Here is an 18,045-nt window from a genome sequence, read left to right as displayed (position 1 = left end):
AAAAGGCAAACTCTCCAACTAAGAGCATATTTTTTAAAAATTAAGTCTTTCTACAATAGCTTCTGTTGAGTATTCTTAACAGAGTAGCTATGGAACATCACATTAACAATCTAATCTCAATTGTACGTACATTCTAAAAAACATATACCACAGGGAAATTCTTTAAAAAATATGTATATATACCTCTTTAGAACCAATTTAGTAAGCCTCTACAAAATGAATCCCACAATAAAATTTAAAGATATGTCTGAGGATTAAAAAACTTAACCTTTAGGTCAGAACTAAATCATAACAAATTCCAAAAAACAATGCATTTCTATCTATGCTAATATAAGAAACCATGATTAATTCTTTAACATTAAATTGCTTGAAATAGTTTTCCTTGTAAAAAAAATAAGTCTTCTGAATCTTAAAAACAACGCTGAATTTTGAAATAAACAAGTCGCAGAAATACATGTAATGTTAAGATGAAATTTTAAAATTTATAAACTGGTTATTTCTGAGAAGGAGAGAGGGATGAGATTAGGAAGAATTCACAAGGCTCTCAACTGCATTGATTTTTCAGTCTGTAGATTAATAAGGTAATATGTTAAGTTTGTTTTGTTTTGTTTTTTTCTTTTCGAGATGTTCTCATTCTGTTGCCCAGTCTTGAGCACAGTATTGCAATCATGGCTCACTGCAGCCTCAAACTCCTGGGCTCAGGTGATCCTCCCATATCAGCCTCCTGGGTAGCTGGGACTACAAGCACATGCCATCACACCCAGCTAATTTTTTTGTACATATGGGGTTTCATCATGTTGCCAGGCTGGTCTAGAACTCCTGGGCTCAAGCGACTCACTTACCTTAGCCTCCCTAAAATTAAGACTTAATAAAGCCATTTTGTAGGTACTTTAGATATAGGTCACTATATTCATGTTTATATCTATTTGTAGGTTCTAAATATTTTACAATTCAAAAAATGTAAAACAAAATCCACACATAATTAAATGTATATATAATTAACTCAAAATGGATTATACATCTAAATATAAAACACAAAACTACAAACATTTTACAAGATAACATGGAAAAACATCTAGGTGACTTGGGTTTGATGATGACTTCTTAGATTCAACACCAAAAGCCCCAAGAAAAAAAATGAGTAAATTGGAAATCATTAAAACATCTGCTCTGAAAAAGACAATGTTAATGAAAAGATAAGTCACACACTGAGAGAAAATATTTGAAAAGACGTATCTGAAATAGTGATATTATCTAAAATATACATAGAACTCAAACTCCACATTAAGAAAACAATCCGATTAAAAAGTGGGCAAGTGATCTGAATAGACACCTCATCAAAGGAGACATACATATAACAAAATAAGCATATGTTAAAGGCTCAATATCATATATTAGGGAACTGCAAATTAAAACAATGAGCTACCATACTATACACTTATTAGAATGGCTAAAATTCAAAACATACCAACCATGGGGCAACAGGATCTCTCATTCAGTGCTGCTGGAAATACAAAATGATGCAGTAACTTTGGAAGACAGTTTGGCAATTTCTCACAAAGTTAAACTTAAGTCTTACTATATGATCCAGCAGTTGCATTCTGATTTGAGAACCAATGTCCATACAAAAACCTGCATGCAAATGTTTACAGTAGTTTTATTTCTTAACTGTGAAAACTTAGAAGCAACCAAGATATCCTTCAATAGTATGGATAAAGTGTGTTAAGTCCACACATTGGGATATCATTCAGGAATGAAAATAAATGAACTATCAAACCATAGAACATATGGGAAGCTTGAACTCACATAACTAAGTGAAAGAAGCCATCTGAAGAAACTGCATACTATATAATACCAACTTTATGACAGTCTGAAAATGGCAAACTTATGAAAACAGAAAAGATGAGTAGTTGTCAAGGGTTCAGGGGTGACAGAAGGAGGAATGAATAAATGGAGCACAGACATTTCAAACAGCAAAAATATTCTGCTTGAATGGAATATCTATCATTACTACTATAATGGTAAATAGAAGACATTATGAATTTGTCAAAACTCATGAAACTGTGCAATATAAAGAATGAACCACAGTGTAACAAATGTACCACTATTCTGTTTCAACCATAACTAGGTATATTGTAATTCAATTCTGGCACTAACTATCCAGAGTTAGTACAGACCCTACAAGTTAAAGAGTATGATCCCAAACAATATTATCCTTTACTTTAGAAAGCAGCTGGACTTCAGGAGTTTTCAGACCACCTGCACTCTGACCAACTACCAAAAATTCAGAGGTTTCCATGACTTCCTCAAGTTCAGAAATTTGCTAGAAAGATTTACACAACTCAGGAAAGTACTATACTTACTCACAATTATAGCTTTCTTGTTTTGAGACAGGTTCTCACTCTGTCACCAGGCTGGAGGTGGTGGCACAATCACAGCTCACTGCAACCCTTGATCTGCAGGGCTCAAGCAATTCTCCCACCTCAGCCTCTTGAATAAATTATAACTTTACTATAAAAAATACACATAGGGGCCGGGGGCGGTGGCTCAAGCCTGTAATCCCAGCATTTTGGGAGGCCAAGGCAGGTGGATCACAAGGTCAAGAGATCGAGACCATCCTGGTCAACATGGTGAAACCCCCGTCTCTACTAATACAAAAAAAAAAAAAAATTAGCTGGGCATAGTGGCGCGTGCCTGTAATCCCAGCTACTCAGGAGGCTGAGGCAGGAGAATTGCCTGAACCCAGGAGATGGAGGTTGCGGTGAGCTGAGATCGCGCCATTGCACTCCAGCCTGGGTAACAAGAGCGAAACTCTGTCTCAAAAAAAAAAAAATACACATAGGACAAGGTCTTGGAGGGTCCCAAGTGTAGCGTTTCTGTGCCCTTTCTGCATGAGTCAGGGCACTCACCCCACCGTCCCAGTACATCAATGTTTCACCAACCAAAAAGCTCCACTGAGCTTTGGTGGCCACAGTTTTTATTGAGGGGTTATTACATAGGCATAATTGTTCAAATCATTAGCCACACGATAGGACTCAAACCGCCCCACCCCCACCAGGTCAGGCTGGCCTAAAACCCCAACCTTCCAATCACATGGTTGTTCTTTCTGGTGACTAGCTCCCATCTTGAGGCAATCTAGGGGCCCTCCATGGTTTACATAACAAAGATACACCTATCGCTTCAGAAATTGCAAGGGTTTTATAATTTCCGTGTCAAAAAATCTAAGACAAAGACAAAACAAATTCGCTATTCTACCACAATCATATTAATGCAATCTGTTAATAAGGGAAACTGTGTATGGGGGTGGGGAGCTCTGTACTGTCAATAGTATTTGTAAAAAATCTAAAACTGTCTAAAAAATTAAGACTTTTTCAGAACAGTTTTACATTTTTACAATAAATAAAAGTTAAAAATAATAATATTACACCTCAATGCAGCTGCACTAAGTAACATTGATTTAAAGGACTTAAGGGCTTTTAGTAATCTTTATATCTCCCTAGCCCAGCAGTATGCAGAACACAAAACAACCATTTAATGAACAGTTATTGAATGACTGGCTTCATTTCTTTTATGGTAAAAACAAAAAAACCACAACATAAAATCTTAACCATTTTTAAGTGTACAGCTCAGTAATATTAAGTATATTCACAGTGTTGTGAAACACATCTCCAGAACTTTTTCATCATGCAAATCTTATACCCATTAAGAATTCCCCTTCCCTCTCCCTTCAGCCCCTGGTAACTACCATTCTACTTTGTTTCTATGAATTTGACTACTTCAGATACCTCATATAAGTGGAATTATACAGCATGTCTCCCTCCCTTCCTTCCTCCCTCCCTTCCTCCCTCCTTCCTTCTTCCTTTCTTCCTTCCTTTCTCTCTCTCTTTCTTTTTCTTTTTCTGAGACAGAGTCTTGCTCTATCACCTAGGTTGGAATGCAGTGACATAATCACAGCTCACTGCAGCTGCAATCTCCTGGGCTCAAGCGATCCTCCCACCTCAGCCGCTTGAGTAGCTAGGGCTACAGGCAAAAATCACCATGCTTGGTTAACTTTTTAAAATTTTTTGTAGGAACAGGGTCTCACTACCTTGCCTAGACTAGTCTAGAAGTCCTGGGCTCAAGCAATCCTCCTGCCTTGGCTTTCCAAAGTGCTAGGATCACAGGTGTGAGCCACCACACCTGGCTTGCCTATGTCTTTTTGTGACTGGATTATTTCACTTAGCTTAATGTCTTCAAGTTCTTCTATGTTGTAGAATGTAACAGGATATCTTTCCTTTTTAAAACTAAATAATATTCCACTATATGTATATACCTCATTTTGTTTATCCACTCATCTGTGGATGGGCATCTGGGTACCTTCCACCTCTTAGTTATTATGAATAGTGTTGCTATGAACATGGGTGTGTACAAATGTCTCTGATAATTTGCTTTCAATACTTTTGAAAACCTACTCAGCAGTGGCATTGCTGGATCATATGATAGCTCCATTTTTACCTTTTTGAAAAAATGTCATACTGTTTTTCACAGCAGCTACACCATTTTATATTCCCATCAACAACAATGTACAAAGGTTCCAATTTATCCACATCCTTGCCAATACTTGTTTTCTGTTTTGTTTTCTTTTTCCTTTTTCAGTAACAGCTATCCTAATAGGTGTAAAGTGATATCTCATTGTGGTTTGATTTAAATTTCCCTAATGATTAATGATGCTGAGCATCTTTTCATGTGCTCATGACTATTTGTATCTTTGGAGAAATGCCTTCAACCATTTTTTAATTGAATTGTTTGGTTTTTTGTAATTGTTGAGTTATAGGAATTCTTTTTATATTCTGGATATAAATCCCTTATCAGATATGTGATTTGAAAATATTTTCTCCTATTCTTCATAGGTTGTCTTTTCACCTGTTGATAGTGTCCTTTGATGCACAAAAGTTTTTAATTACAGTAAAGTCCAACTTATCTAATTTTTTTTTTTTTTTTTTGAGACAAAATCTTGCTCTGTTGCCCAGACCAGAGTGGAGTGACACGATCTTGGCTTACTGCAACCTCCACCTCCTGGGTTCAAGTGATTCTCTTGCCTCAGCCTCCCAAGTAGCTGGGATTATAGGCACATGCCACTGCACCTGGCTAATTTTTGTATTTTTAGTAAAGATGGGGTTTCACCACATCGGCCAGGCTCATCTGGAACTTCTGATCTCAGGTGATCCGCCCACCTTGGCCTCCCAAAGTGCTGGGATTACAGATGTGAGCCACAGCGCCTGGCCTTATCTACTTTTTCTTTTGTTACCTGTGCATTTGGTGTGTAGATCTAAGAAATCACTACAAATTCAATGTCACGAGGCTTTTCTCCTGAGAGTTTCAGTTTTAGCTCTTATGTATAGGTCTTTGATCAATGTTGAGTTAGTTTTTTGTATGTGATATAAGGGAAGATTCCAACTTCATTTTTTTTTTTTTTTTTTTGCATATGGAAATACAGTTCTCCCAACACGTTTCTTTGAAAAGACTGTCCTTTCCTCATTAAATGGTCTCTCCATCCTTGTTGAAAATCATTTGACTATATATGCAAGGATTTACTTGTTGGCTGTCCATTAATTCCATTGGTCTGTACATCTGTCTTTATACCAGTACCATACTATTTTGATTACCATAGTTTTTTCAGTAAGTTTTGAAATCAGGAAATGAGAGACCTCGAACTATGTTCTTCTTTTTCAAGATTGTTTTGGCTATTTGTAGCTCCTTCAGATTCTACATAAATTTTAGGACAAATTTTTCTATTTTTACAAAGAAGTCATTGGGATTTTGATAGGAATCTAACTGAATCTATAAATTAATTTGAGTAGTATTGACATCTAACAACATGTGTCTTCCAATCTATGAATGTGGGCTGTTTCCATTTACTTATGTCTTAATAGTGTTTTATATTTTTCAGTGTTCAGATCTTCCACCTCCTTGGTTAATTTATTCATATGTGTTTAATTCTTTTTGATATAATTTTTTTTATTTCTAATCCATTTTTGAATTATTCATTGTTAATAATTAGAAATACAACTGATTTTTGTGTGTCGGTTTATATCCAGAAACTTTGCTGAATTTATTTTAATTCTAACAATTTTTTATGGAATCTTTAGGGTTTTCTACATATAAGATCATGTCATCTGCAAACAGAGATAATTTTACTTCTTCCTTTCTAGTTTGGATACATTTTTTATTTTCCTAATTGCTCTGGCTATGACTTCCAATCCTATGGTGAATATAAGTGGTGAGAGCAGGCATCCTTGCCTTGTCCCTGGATCTTAGAGAAAAAACTTACAGTTTTCCACCACTGATGAAGATGTTACATGTGGCTTTTCATATATGGCCTACATTACATTGAGGTAGTTTTCTTCTAGTCTTAATTTGTTGAGTGTTTTTTTTTTAACGTGAAAGGTTGTTAAATCTTGTCCAAGGCTTTTTCTGCATCTATTGAGATAGAGTTTGTGGTTTTTGTCCTTCATTCAACAACTGGATAGCTTTGTAAGGCATAATCTCCTTCATTCAGAAACAAAATTAATACCCCCATTCTGCAAAGAGCTTCTCTTAATTTTTGTAACAAACATTTAAAACAGAATTTAGTGACATAAACTCTTTGAGTTTTATGGAAGATCAGAGGTTTCAAAAGGATAAAAAGCAGATATTGAGTAGAAGGCAGGTTTCAAAGAAAGAACATTGCACAACTGTCTCAGACTAGGAATCACATCAGATAAAACCTACCAAAAAGGATCAAGGCGAACCAATACCTCATTTGGTATGACTGCAGCATACATTAACATACAACCCAGAATTTGTATACTGTTTATATAATACCTATTTATCAATAGTACAGTAGGAAAGTCATAGTTAACAATTTACTGTATATTTCAAAATAGCTAAAATAATATTTTTGTATTCCCAACACATACAAAAAGATAAATGTTTGAGGTGATGGATATCCCAATTACTCTTATTTGATTATTACACATTATATACAGGTATTAAACTATGACGAGTACCCCAAAGTATGTACAACTACTATATATCAATAGGTAATTTAAAATTTTTTTCAAACTTATTTAAAGCCTGCACATACATATTAATTACAGCACATAGCAATGGCAAAGGTCTATCATGGTCAGAAAGAATACAACTGAAAGTTAACATCTGGTGAAACAAAATAGAAATCAAGTAGTATTCATTCAAAAATGCCTGTCCCTTTCCACAGAGTTAATTGAAGGCACAAGGACACAAGGACTATGCCACAAATCAAAGCTCCAACAAAGAGTCAAAGCTATATTTTATAGAATTGTCACTTTCCTTACCAATACCAATAAATAAGTTATTAAATCTACCCTTTTGGCATAATAAAATCAATAGACAAAAGCGCCACAGTTTCAATGTTATCTCTTTGGAAAATAAATGTTGCTGTCTTGACTCGGAATTCAAATTGCAGCAGCAGGTCATTATTTTGTTCTATTCTGTTGACATATTTTAACTCATTTTGTAAACCTAGAATTTGTTCCTGTTCTATAACCCCAGAAAAAAAAGTGTTTATGAGAAGGCAATTTCATTTTGCTAGGTTGACAGTGATAGTCCCTTGGGGGAGAGGCCAACTCAAGCAGGACTGAAGCAGCTGCTAGAAGCCAATTTTCCTACCTGTTAATTGCTTTTATGACTAGGACGCACAGGCTCAGACACCCACCTGGCATGCAGAAGATAGATGGAAACAGTCACATCTCAAGAGATTTTTCCCTTCTTCTAAAATAATTCAACTAGGAGACAGAACAGCAGAGAAACAGTAAAGTATCAAAAATACAAAAACATTTTAATTGCAAAAACATTAATTGTGTCTTCCTGACTACCAAAAGGAAAATACAAAAGAATGAAAAGACACTTTTATGAATAGCTGGTAGAAAAATATATTCATTCATTGGTCACTCAGTAAATATTTACTGTAATGCCTATGATGGCAGACATTATTGTAGGTACCAGAGATACAGCAGTAAACTAGACACAATGTTCCTTTGTCCCTATCAGAGGACAATAATGAGAAATAAACAGCTATCAATTAGTGATCCAGTACTAAGAGGAAAACAAAGCACAGCCATGTAATAAAGAGAATTGAGAAGCACTAATTTACAGTGAATTGTCAAGGAAGCCTCTTTGAAGAGGGAACATTTAAGCTAAGACTTAAATGATAAGAAGGATCCAGTAAACCACCAGTCGGAGAGAAAACCATTCCTTGCAGAGGAACTAGTAGTAGATTTGGAAGTTGGAATAAACTTGGTAAATTTATAGAAAAGAAGGCCAGTATAGCTGGAGTTTAGTGAACAAGGTTAGCAACAGCAGCAGATAAGATCTCTTCAAAGTGCCACAGCCATTTCAAAGTTATCTGCTGAGAAGATAAAAATAAAACTATGACCCATGAACTATTCGTGGAAATTCACTTTTGGGCTAGTAATGGCCACCAGGAAACTTTCAACAGAAAAAAGATAAGCATGAGTTGAGAAATACCACAGAGGAAGGTTTCTGAATCAGAAAGAATGAGCATCAGAGTAGTGGCTGAATCAGTGCTGTCAGAAACCCCAAAAGCAATATTGTTCTAAATAAGATCAACATCTAGGGCTGGCACGCCTGGACAAGGGGATATCTGAGGCTTCTAACAGGAAGCATTAAAGCACAGCACTCATCAATGAACTCCAATCACAAAGGAGTGTTTTTGGATGTATTTGTTCTAATCCTGGTTTGACCTACACATTTGAGATAGCTCAGAGACTTTTTAAAAAAAATTTTAATGTAAATAACAAATACCATAAAACAACATGCCCCTAAAACAGAAATTTTTAGAAGTTACAGAAAATCAGAAAAATTTTCCATGTTTAAAACTCTTCCTAGATTACAAAATAAATCAGGAGTTTTTTTAAAGAAAAAAAAAATCAGTGAGTATATAGAGCATCTGTTTTCCTTCTATAACAAGCACAAAACAGCATTTAATTTCAAAAGCATCTATGACATTAAACAATTCTACGTTTAAAAATAAAACATACCTACTAAAAGAGGAGTAGCTCACCTTAATTGAAAGATAAACTTTACTTTTAAGCACTGAATGATTCCCAAACACACTGTATATGTTGCATAATGCTAACAAGACATTTTGTAATAGTGCTATAATGTTAAAATTCCCAAACTATGCACATGGCTATCAAATATATGTACTTTTCTATAAAAACATTTTGACCAGACATTATTCATCTAGAGAAAAAACGAAAGAAAAAATAATGGAGATCAGAAACTTGCTCTACATGAGGTATATGGCAAAGTGTCTTCACTTAAGTCACATGCTTTGAAAAAAAAAAAAGAAGAAGATGACTGGCATCAAAGACCAGTAGTGGAATCCCATCTCTCACACTAATTAGCCGTACAACTTCCCTAAGCCTCAGTTTTCCTCAACAATAAAATGAGTCTCATGCCACCTATTCTTACAAGATTGATAGGAATATTAAATAAAATAAAATAAAACAAGTTTAAAGGAATCCAGTCTTATTATTTGGTAATTACACTACAAGCAAGGGAAATGTTTTTTTTTTTTTAAAAAAGATTTTTTAAAAAGGAAAAATAATAAATTATAGGTTGTAAGTAAGAGCTGAACACAAGGTAAACAATACTCAAGTTGATTATACTGGCCAAACTCCTTTATTTTATCTACGAAGAAATAAAAGCATAGTAAGCTTAAATGACCAGCCCAGAGTTGAAAAGGCAGGCAGAAAAAGAGCTAAAATCTTGCTTAATTCCTAAATGTGGTATACATTTTATAGAGCACTTTCATATATAAGATCCAATTGATCTCCATGATAAAAGAGCTAATCTGACTCATGAGAAAACCCAAGGCACCAAAGTCAGCCAGCTACTTAGATGACAGAACTGTGACTAAGACCTGACAATGAATACTCTCTCTCTCTCTCTCTCTCTTTTTTTCTTTTGCGGGGAGTTCTCACTGTGTTGCTTAGGCTGGTCTCGGACTCCTGGGCCCAAGCAATCCTCTTGCCTTGGCCTCGCAAAGTGCTGGGATTATAGGCATAAGTCATCATGTACGGCCTATGTCTCTTAAAATCGAGATTGAAAGCCTTTCTTAGTCATAATTTAACTAGTACCAAAAAATGCCTTAGCAAGCAATCACAATTTTATTCAGTCAATAATTATTTTTTAAAGTCACACTACAAAGACATAAATGTTTCCATGTTGTATTTAAGAGACTCAATCAGCTTAACATAAAAATGTTCATAATTGCAGTAAATTTCCAAAGACAAATTTTTAGACCTATTTCTCAAAGCTCAACTGATATTGGCTTAATACAAGGTAGCAAGAATTACTTTTATTCTTTAAACCAGATAGCTGGGCTAGTGAGTCATTGAGTACCATATGCTTGAGTATGACATTGAATCCATGTTTCTATCATTAATGAATAATATTCACATACTTTAAAATTACTTAATCCTTTACATTGTCCTTTCTTCACGTAGGATTTTCAAGCTAACCCTTCTATAAGTAGGTCAATCATTCTTATACTTGAGATGATTCACTTTCACAAATAATTATGTTACAAATAATGCATTATTTTGCAGCTGAAGGGACAGGCAGGCTGGAAAACAAATTAAAAGAAAAGGATCCAAGTGGAGAGGAGCCAACTGAACAATGTAGCATCTAAAAAATAGACAAATTTACAATACATGTTTCTGAGTGTCACTAAGAAAATATACATCTGCTTGATATTCCAAATTCTTCCTTTAAAAAGGATCAAGCATTGTAGGAAGATTTCTAGGTGTAACAAGAAGACATGGAATAGCAATGTAGGCAGTCAGGGCTCAGTCACCATGATAGTTTTCAGATCATTTGTGCAAACATAATAAGAGCATACTCCCAAATAAGCCTCTGTTCAAAGCCACTTTCAAAGATGTGAAAATGTAGGCACAAAAGTAGTCTCTGAGTTTTGCAACTAATAACTGGCAACACTGCTGATGGGTAGGTGAGAACACAAAAGAACAATAAATCAATACACAAATGAACAGTGACCACTCATACTAATTTCATATGAATTAGAAGAATCAATATATAATTTGGGTGGGAACGCAGCCCTCTTAAAATAGTCATAGCCAGAGAGTACCATCAAATTAACTACTTAGCTTAGTTCACAAGACTTCACTTTTGCTCAGCAAAGACTGTCACTGAATAGGGAACAGCCTGAATGTACCAAGCTTTCCACTGAATTAAGATAGGGCATACACCTTAAGGTCTGTTGCCTGTCTGTCTTCTGAGAATTTTTTAAGCTACAGTTGAAAAAAAATACAATTGTGAGTCTCCTTAGTGTTAAATTTATAATGTATTCTTTACCTAGGCAAAATAGTAAGCATATGTGTGCTAGAGATTCAAGTAAAAAAAAAAAAAAAAAAAAAAAGGCCCAGCTTGTGACAAAGCATCACTACAGCTCAGTTCCCTGCAGCTTCCTCAGCCACAGCTCTAAACAAGCCACAGAAATCAGAATGATCATGCTGAAGCATCTTATGGATTAACAAAGACAGATCAATTCTGTATAACCCATTTTGTTTTTCATTCAAATTATCTAAAATTGATCATTTGTAATTGGCTGTTAAGAAACATAATCAATTACTGGAACACTCCATTTCTCAATCACCTTGGATACACAGGCATTTACTGCAAACATGGTCCTCTATTTAGAGCAATTCACATGTAAAGCACTCCAGTAATTACCCTCTTCATTCAATACACATCTATTAAGCTCTATTGTTGTGCTAGGCACTGTTGGTATTAGAAATACTATGCTGAATCAAATTAGTCCCTGCCTTCAGAGGCATAAGGTTTTGCTTACAGACATGCAAACATTATATAATGAGACAAGCACCAAAACAAGACGTAGACAAGCCACTATGGAAATACACAAGGGGAAGGACTTAATTCTTCCTGGGGAGGTGAAGAAAGGCTTGTCAGAATACCTAATATTTAACTGAGTGTTGAAGGGTCAGTATGAGTTGATTTGGTAGATATACTAGAGGTCATTCATGAGAGAGGATGTCACAGACCCACAGCCTGTGCAGAGTTGGGAGGGTAGAAAAGAGTACTTGATTGGAATGACAAGAGTCTGGTAATAGGTAAGAATGAAAAAGTATGATCAGCAGGAAAATACGGTCTGGAGGCAGGGAACATAAAGCCAGTTCTCACCTCAGTTATAACAGGAAATATCCTCTCCGTAGGGCATATGCCATAAATGACTTTGTAACTTTATTTCATCCTCTTCATTTACATAGGGTGCACCCCAAGTAAAGGGTATTTAAACTCATCAAAAACTCTGGGGCCTTTGAACCCCTATGCTCAGTCCTGCTCCCACACTGTGGTGTGTATGTTCATTTTAAATAAATCCCTTGATTCCTTCCTTGCTTTGTTTGTGTGTTTTGTTCAATTCTTTGTTCAAGACGCCAAGAACCTGGATGCCTTCCACATTAACAAGAATGGGGCGCAAAGGTTCTTCAACAGGCCACATTAAGACTTTATCTCGATGAAAATGTGAAGCACTTAAAAGGTTTTGAACAAGCGTGTGATAACAGTTTGAGTTTTAGACAAATCTTTCTGGCCATACAAAAAAAGGACAGACCAAAAAGAATAAAGTCTAAAGGTAATGAAGTCTGGTAGACCTATTAAAAGAATATTAAAAGCAGCCAAGTGCGATGGCTCATGCCTATAGCACTTTGGGAGGCCAAGGCAGGAGGAGAGCTTGAGCTCAGGAGTTTAAGACCAGCCTGGGTGACATAAGGAGACCCCATCTCTATAAAAAATCTAAAAATTAGCCAGGCATGGTGGTACATGCGTGTGGTTCCAGCTACTCAGGAGGCTGAGGTGTGAGGATTGCTTGAGCCTGCAGTGAATTATGATCAAAACTGCACTATAGCCTCCAGCCTGGGTGAGAGAGCAAAATCCTGTCTCAAAAAATTATTAAAATCACTACCATCCTTAGATCAAGGCAATAGGATTTGGGCCTCCTATGCCACACCTCTCCCCTAAGAAGTGAGCAGTGCAGAGGGTCAAATGGAAGTGCCTTACTGGATCTATCTCCAGAAATCACTTTCTACCTATCTAAAACCCCAGAACTCTGCTCCAATGGCCCTGAGTCCACTTCCAAGACAGGTCCTCGTTCAGATATATGCACCACTAGGCCTGAAGGGGAGATGAGAGACAGCTGTTGAGAGGAGAGGGGGGCTATGGAGAGAGTTTGGACATTTTGCCAATATTTAAAAATATGTACATTTTAAATTTAAAATATATATACTTGATTTAGAAATATGTACATATTTTTAAAACATATAATTATAATTTGAGAATTAGCAACTTCATACCATACTCATGAATAACTGAATATTTGTGCCTAGAAACCTAAGGTTGTTTATGATACATAGTATTGACCTGAAATTTTAAAAAATTTAATGTTTGAAGAAGATTTGAAGTATTTATTTCACAGACAAAAAATATTTTCCCTATATAAGTCAGACATACAAAAGTCAGGATCAACTTCTCAGAAAGTCAAAGCAATTTGAAGATAGATATGCCAAACAGGCGTTGATAACAGTTTAAAAAAAAAAAAAAAGACATTTAGTGAAGGATCCATGTGTGGACGAAAGGCAGGTATTTGTTATACACAAATGAGCCCATTAGCTACAGAGATGCATTACCCTCACATTAAATAAAGACTCAGTGAGTAAAACACTCTGGCGAGCATCTGTTGGCTAATGACAAAGAAAACCATGGACCCTCTGAGGCCAATTTCCATCCAGCTGTAAGCATGGAAGCAGCAAATACATGCACTGCTTTTTAATATCAACCCCAAATAACCATGAAAAAGAAACTCCTTGGCTATTTTGTGGCAAAGGCATTCCAAGTATCAATCACGTATGCTAAACAAGACACTTGGAAAAAGTTAACTGCCTAAATCCAGGCTGGCATTTAACTTGCTTGTTACCAACAGACTGTGGTAGAAGTGACATTGAGTAACTTCCAAGGTTACGTTGAGAATAGCCATGCATGTTCTGGGGCTAAGTTTGGGGTGCTTGCTACACAGCAATGTTGCCAGACAGAATTTGGTATGTGAAACTGGGGTGCTAACATAACAAAAACCTAAAAGATGCGACGCTGGTTTCAAGACTGGGTGGTGGACCAAAGCTGGACTCAGGCTTGAAGAGCCTGGCAGAAACTATTGAAAAGGAATTAAAGGAGAGTTAAATGTTTTCAGAAAGACCTTGTTATGAAGTGGCAGAAAACTTAGCAAAACTGTTGCCTGTGGTAAGGTAAAAAACGCAAAATGTCGGTAATGAACTATTACTTCTACCTAAGGTAATTTCAAAGCAGAATGTCCAAACTGTCAACTGGTTTCTTTTATATGTATAATATAAGGTACAAAAAGAGATGAGCTAAAAAAGAAAGTACTTTTCAAGCAGAATTTAGGGGAAATATAAAGAAGCCAGCAATTGCTGAGTCCGAAAAAAAAACTATTTCTCAATCCACAATGTTTCTCAGCAGAGAATACTCAAAGTAAGAAAAGGTCTGAGGACAAAGATCAAACATAGGATGCAGAAAAGAAAAATCTAATCTCAAGGTAGGGAAGAAAGCCAAGGGTGTTACTGTGAAATCCGGTTACGTTTCTCTCCTGATTTCTTCATGATCTTCTTCCCAGTTCCTTTTTCTGCACTTCTCCACTAAATCTAGATGTCCCTAAGGATTTTGTTCTCAGTCCTGGGCAATTCCTTCTTCCATCACTCTCTAAAATCTATTAACCTCAAAATCTCTCTCTTTCAAGCCTCCACCTCCCTCTAAGAACAGCAGACAGATCTGCCCATCTCCACCCAACTATCTCAGAGAAACATCAGACTAAATATTACAAAATCTTATCTTACACTCCAAAAGTTTCTTCCATACTTGAATACACACTGGAAAGGAATGACTGGAAACAAATAGTACCACACCCATTTAATTTCCCAACTTGAGAGTCATCTCTGATTTCTACACCTCCTTCCTCCTCACCCAACACCAATATTTAGTCACCATTTTCTATGGATTCTACCTGCTAAACCTCTCTGGCATCTCTCCCTTTTCAAGTTATAGCCTATCTGGACTCTATATATAACCTTATAAGTGGTCTCTCCATTCCAAAATATCTTTCATACTACTCTCAAAACCATCTTCTTAAAATAAAATATTAGCCATGTTAATCTCCTGCTGAGAATCCTTCAAGAGCTCCCTATCAAAAGCCTTTGATACAGCTTACAGGTAGGTAGGCACTTTGTGATCTGGCCTTTCCCTGCAAACTGTTCCCACATATCCTTTATTCCAACCACGCCAAAAAACAGGACTTATACTCATGGTGGTTATGAATACATACTTTTCTGTCTGCCTAGAAAGTGTTGTCTCTTGTTATGAATACTAAGTATGTTTTCGTTTATTACTTTAACAGTTTTGGAGCACTACTCTGTGGCAAATCTGGCAGGCCCTATGCCCAATACTGGGCACATGAAAGAAGCACACAGCCTGAAAAGAAAGAAAATAAGTACAACACAGGGATTTATAATGGAAAGCAGTATGGTGTAGTGGACTGACTCCTTGGAGGAGGCAGAGAGATATGATGAACAGTAAGCAAAATAATGAAATAAATACAATATAATCTCCTGGAGCAGCAAGTTTTTTTGATATAAGTAATTTAAAATATTTTAATACTATTATGCATATTTATTATAAGTAAAATACAAATTTACATTAAAGATGCAATAAAAACTTAAAAATTCATGGGCCATTTTGGGCAAGAATGACTGTTCAATTAGAATTTAAAGTAAAATCACTAAAGAAGAGGAGCCATTTTAAGTCAGAGAAACACCTTCTTATAATTGAGCAAGTCACCCACCTTTTGGCTCTGCCTATTCAAAAAGTCAACCCTAGTTCAGTTCAAGTTCAGTGAAGCAACACTGAAAAATTGACAAGATTCCGTAGTATTTGCTGCAGCCAGCTCATCCCTCTATACAACCTTGTATAGAGGGCTTCAGACCTGGCATGGAAAAAGTCTTACTGATGACCAAGGAGTCTTGAACTCATCCATTTTGGTGGGTGGGTCCAGATTAAAGTTGCCTGTAATGATGTAAAGAAAGTCAAGAAGGCTGAGAAAAAGTTTACCCTGATTCCAATTACTGCAGGTAATGAATTATAATAGAAAAACTGTTGACCCCCCTCCCAGAATATCAGCCCTGGAGAAGTTATAGCCCTGGAAAAATAGAAAGAACTCAGAAAAACCCCTGGGTTGACTAGGACCCATTTTGACTTGGTATGTGTGGAATGGTGGCTTAGGCCTAAGACAAAAGGCAGCCCAGCAAAGTTGTGGGATAACAAACCAAAAAAAGAACTACTAAAATTCTGTTTTGTTTCTCTTGTTTCCCACTACCTGGCCCCAAATGTGCATTACTCAGTGACAAAAATCCAGACAGTGTTTCCCTCTGGTGAGGGATGAGAATGTCAAGGAAGAAATTGGAAGGAACTTTAGGGGTAATAAAATGTTTTCAATTTTTATAGGAGAGTAGCTATATGAGTAGCTGCATTCATCAAATCTCACAGAACTGTATATTTAAGATCTGAGGATTTTATTGTAAAATTGAAATTTATACCTCAAGTTTTAAAGTATTTATTAAAAGATCACAATAGATACAACTTTAGATCATTCAACTAACAGAATTTAAAAGTCTGAAAAAAAAACAAGTATTTGAGAGGCTGTAAAACAACAGGACCTCTTATACATTGATGGTAGGAGAATAAAATTGCATAAGCTCTTTGGAAATAAACTTTGTATTACATCTTTAACATTCATTGCCCTATGACACAGCAATTACATTCATAGATGTATACTCAAAAGAATTCTTGTACATGTATAAGAGATTGACAAGAGTCATGGATAGAAATGTTTTTGGCAGCAGTATTGAAAATTGCAAACACCTGAAAGTAAGATTCTTATTCTTAATTCCAGGAATAAATTGAGTATGATTGCTTTCAAATATTTAAGTTGTCTTTATGTTTTAACAATAACCCAGTTTTTATACATATTATAGTTTATTTCAAGGTGCGCATATACAGAAATCCAAAATTGAGGCACAGAATTAAGGTACCATAATGATTTTGTAGTTTTAAAAGCAGGAATTCATTTATTCAACATGACTTTTACAGGAGTAAAGACAGAATTCACCTAAATGCTGGTTACATAAATTATACTATAACCACACACAAAATATCCTGTGGTTATAAACACAAATGAAGTAGAACTACATATACGGAAAATTTTCCAAGATACAGAAGTAAGTTTAAGAAGCAAAAAGTAGGTTGGATCCAGTGGCTCACGCCTATACTCCCAGCACTATGGAAGGCTGAAGTGGCAGGATTACCTGAGCCCAGGAGTTAAGACCTGCCTTGACAACTTAAGGAGACCCAGTCTCTAAAAAAAAATGAAACATACATTAGCAGCACATGGTGGCACATGCCTGTGGTCCCAGTTACTTGGGAGGTGAAGTGGGAGGACCATGAGAGACCAGGAGTATGAAGCTGCAGTGAGCTGTGATCACGTCACTGCTCTTCAGGCTGGGTGACAGAGTAAGACACTGTCTTTTTTTTATTTTATTTTTTAATGAGACAGAGTCTTGCTCTATTACCCAGGCTGGAATGCAGTGGCACAATCTTGGCTCACTGCAACCTCTGCCTCCCAGGGTGCAAGTGATTCTTGTGCCTTAGCCTCCCGAGTAGCTGGGACTACAGGTGTGTGTCACTACGATCGGCTAATTTTTGTATTTTTAGTAGAGATGCGGTTTCACTATGTTGTCCAAGGCTGGTCTTTAACTCCTGACATTAGGTGATCTATCCACCTTAGTCTCCCAAAGTGTTGGGATTACAGGCATGAGCCACCATGCTGTCTTAAAAAAAAAATAAGAAGCAAAAGTAGAACAGTAA

At 36.2% G+C, this 18,045-nt stretch overlaps 1 protein-coding gene across 7 annotated transcripts in view; it reads right to left on the bottom strand.

Moving 5' to 3' along the window:
• PEAK1 (pseudopodium enriched atypical kinase 1) overlaps nt 1-18,045 on the bottom strand; it is a 301,934-nt gene that overhangs the window by 223,833 nt on the left and 60,056 nt on the right. Inside the window, exon 1 of one of the 7 annotated variants that reach the window (XM_064382860.1) lies at nt 7,715-7,784. The exons of the other annotated variants lie outside the window; for them this stretch is intronic. The gene's annotated coding sequence lies outside the window, so the exon portion shown is untranslated. Of the gene's footprint in view, nt 1-7,714; nt 7,785-18,045 lie in introns of those variants that run through there. 7 annotated transcript variants of the gene reach the window in all.

Source organism: Aotus nancymaae, unplaced genomic scaffold (assembly GCF_030222135.1).
Source record: "Aotus nancymaae isolate 86718 unplaced genomic scaffold, 86718_ANA_hifiasm-v0.15.2.pri h1tg000003l, whole genome shotgun sequence".
Classification (NCBI taxonomy): Eukaryota; Metazoa; Chordata; class Mammalia; order Primates; family Aotidae; genus Aotus; species Aotus nancymaae.
The sequence above is the reverse complement of the archived record's forward strand: the minus strand, read 5'-3'. Positions and strand labels throughout refer to the sequence as shown.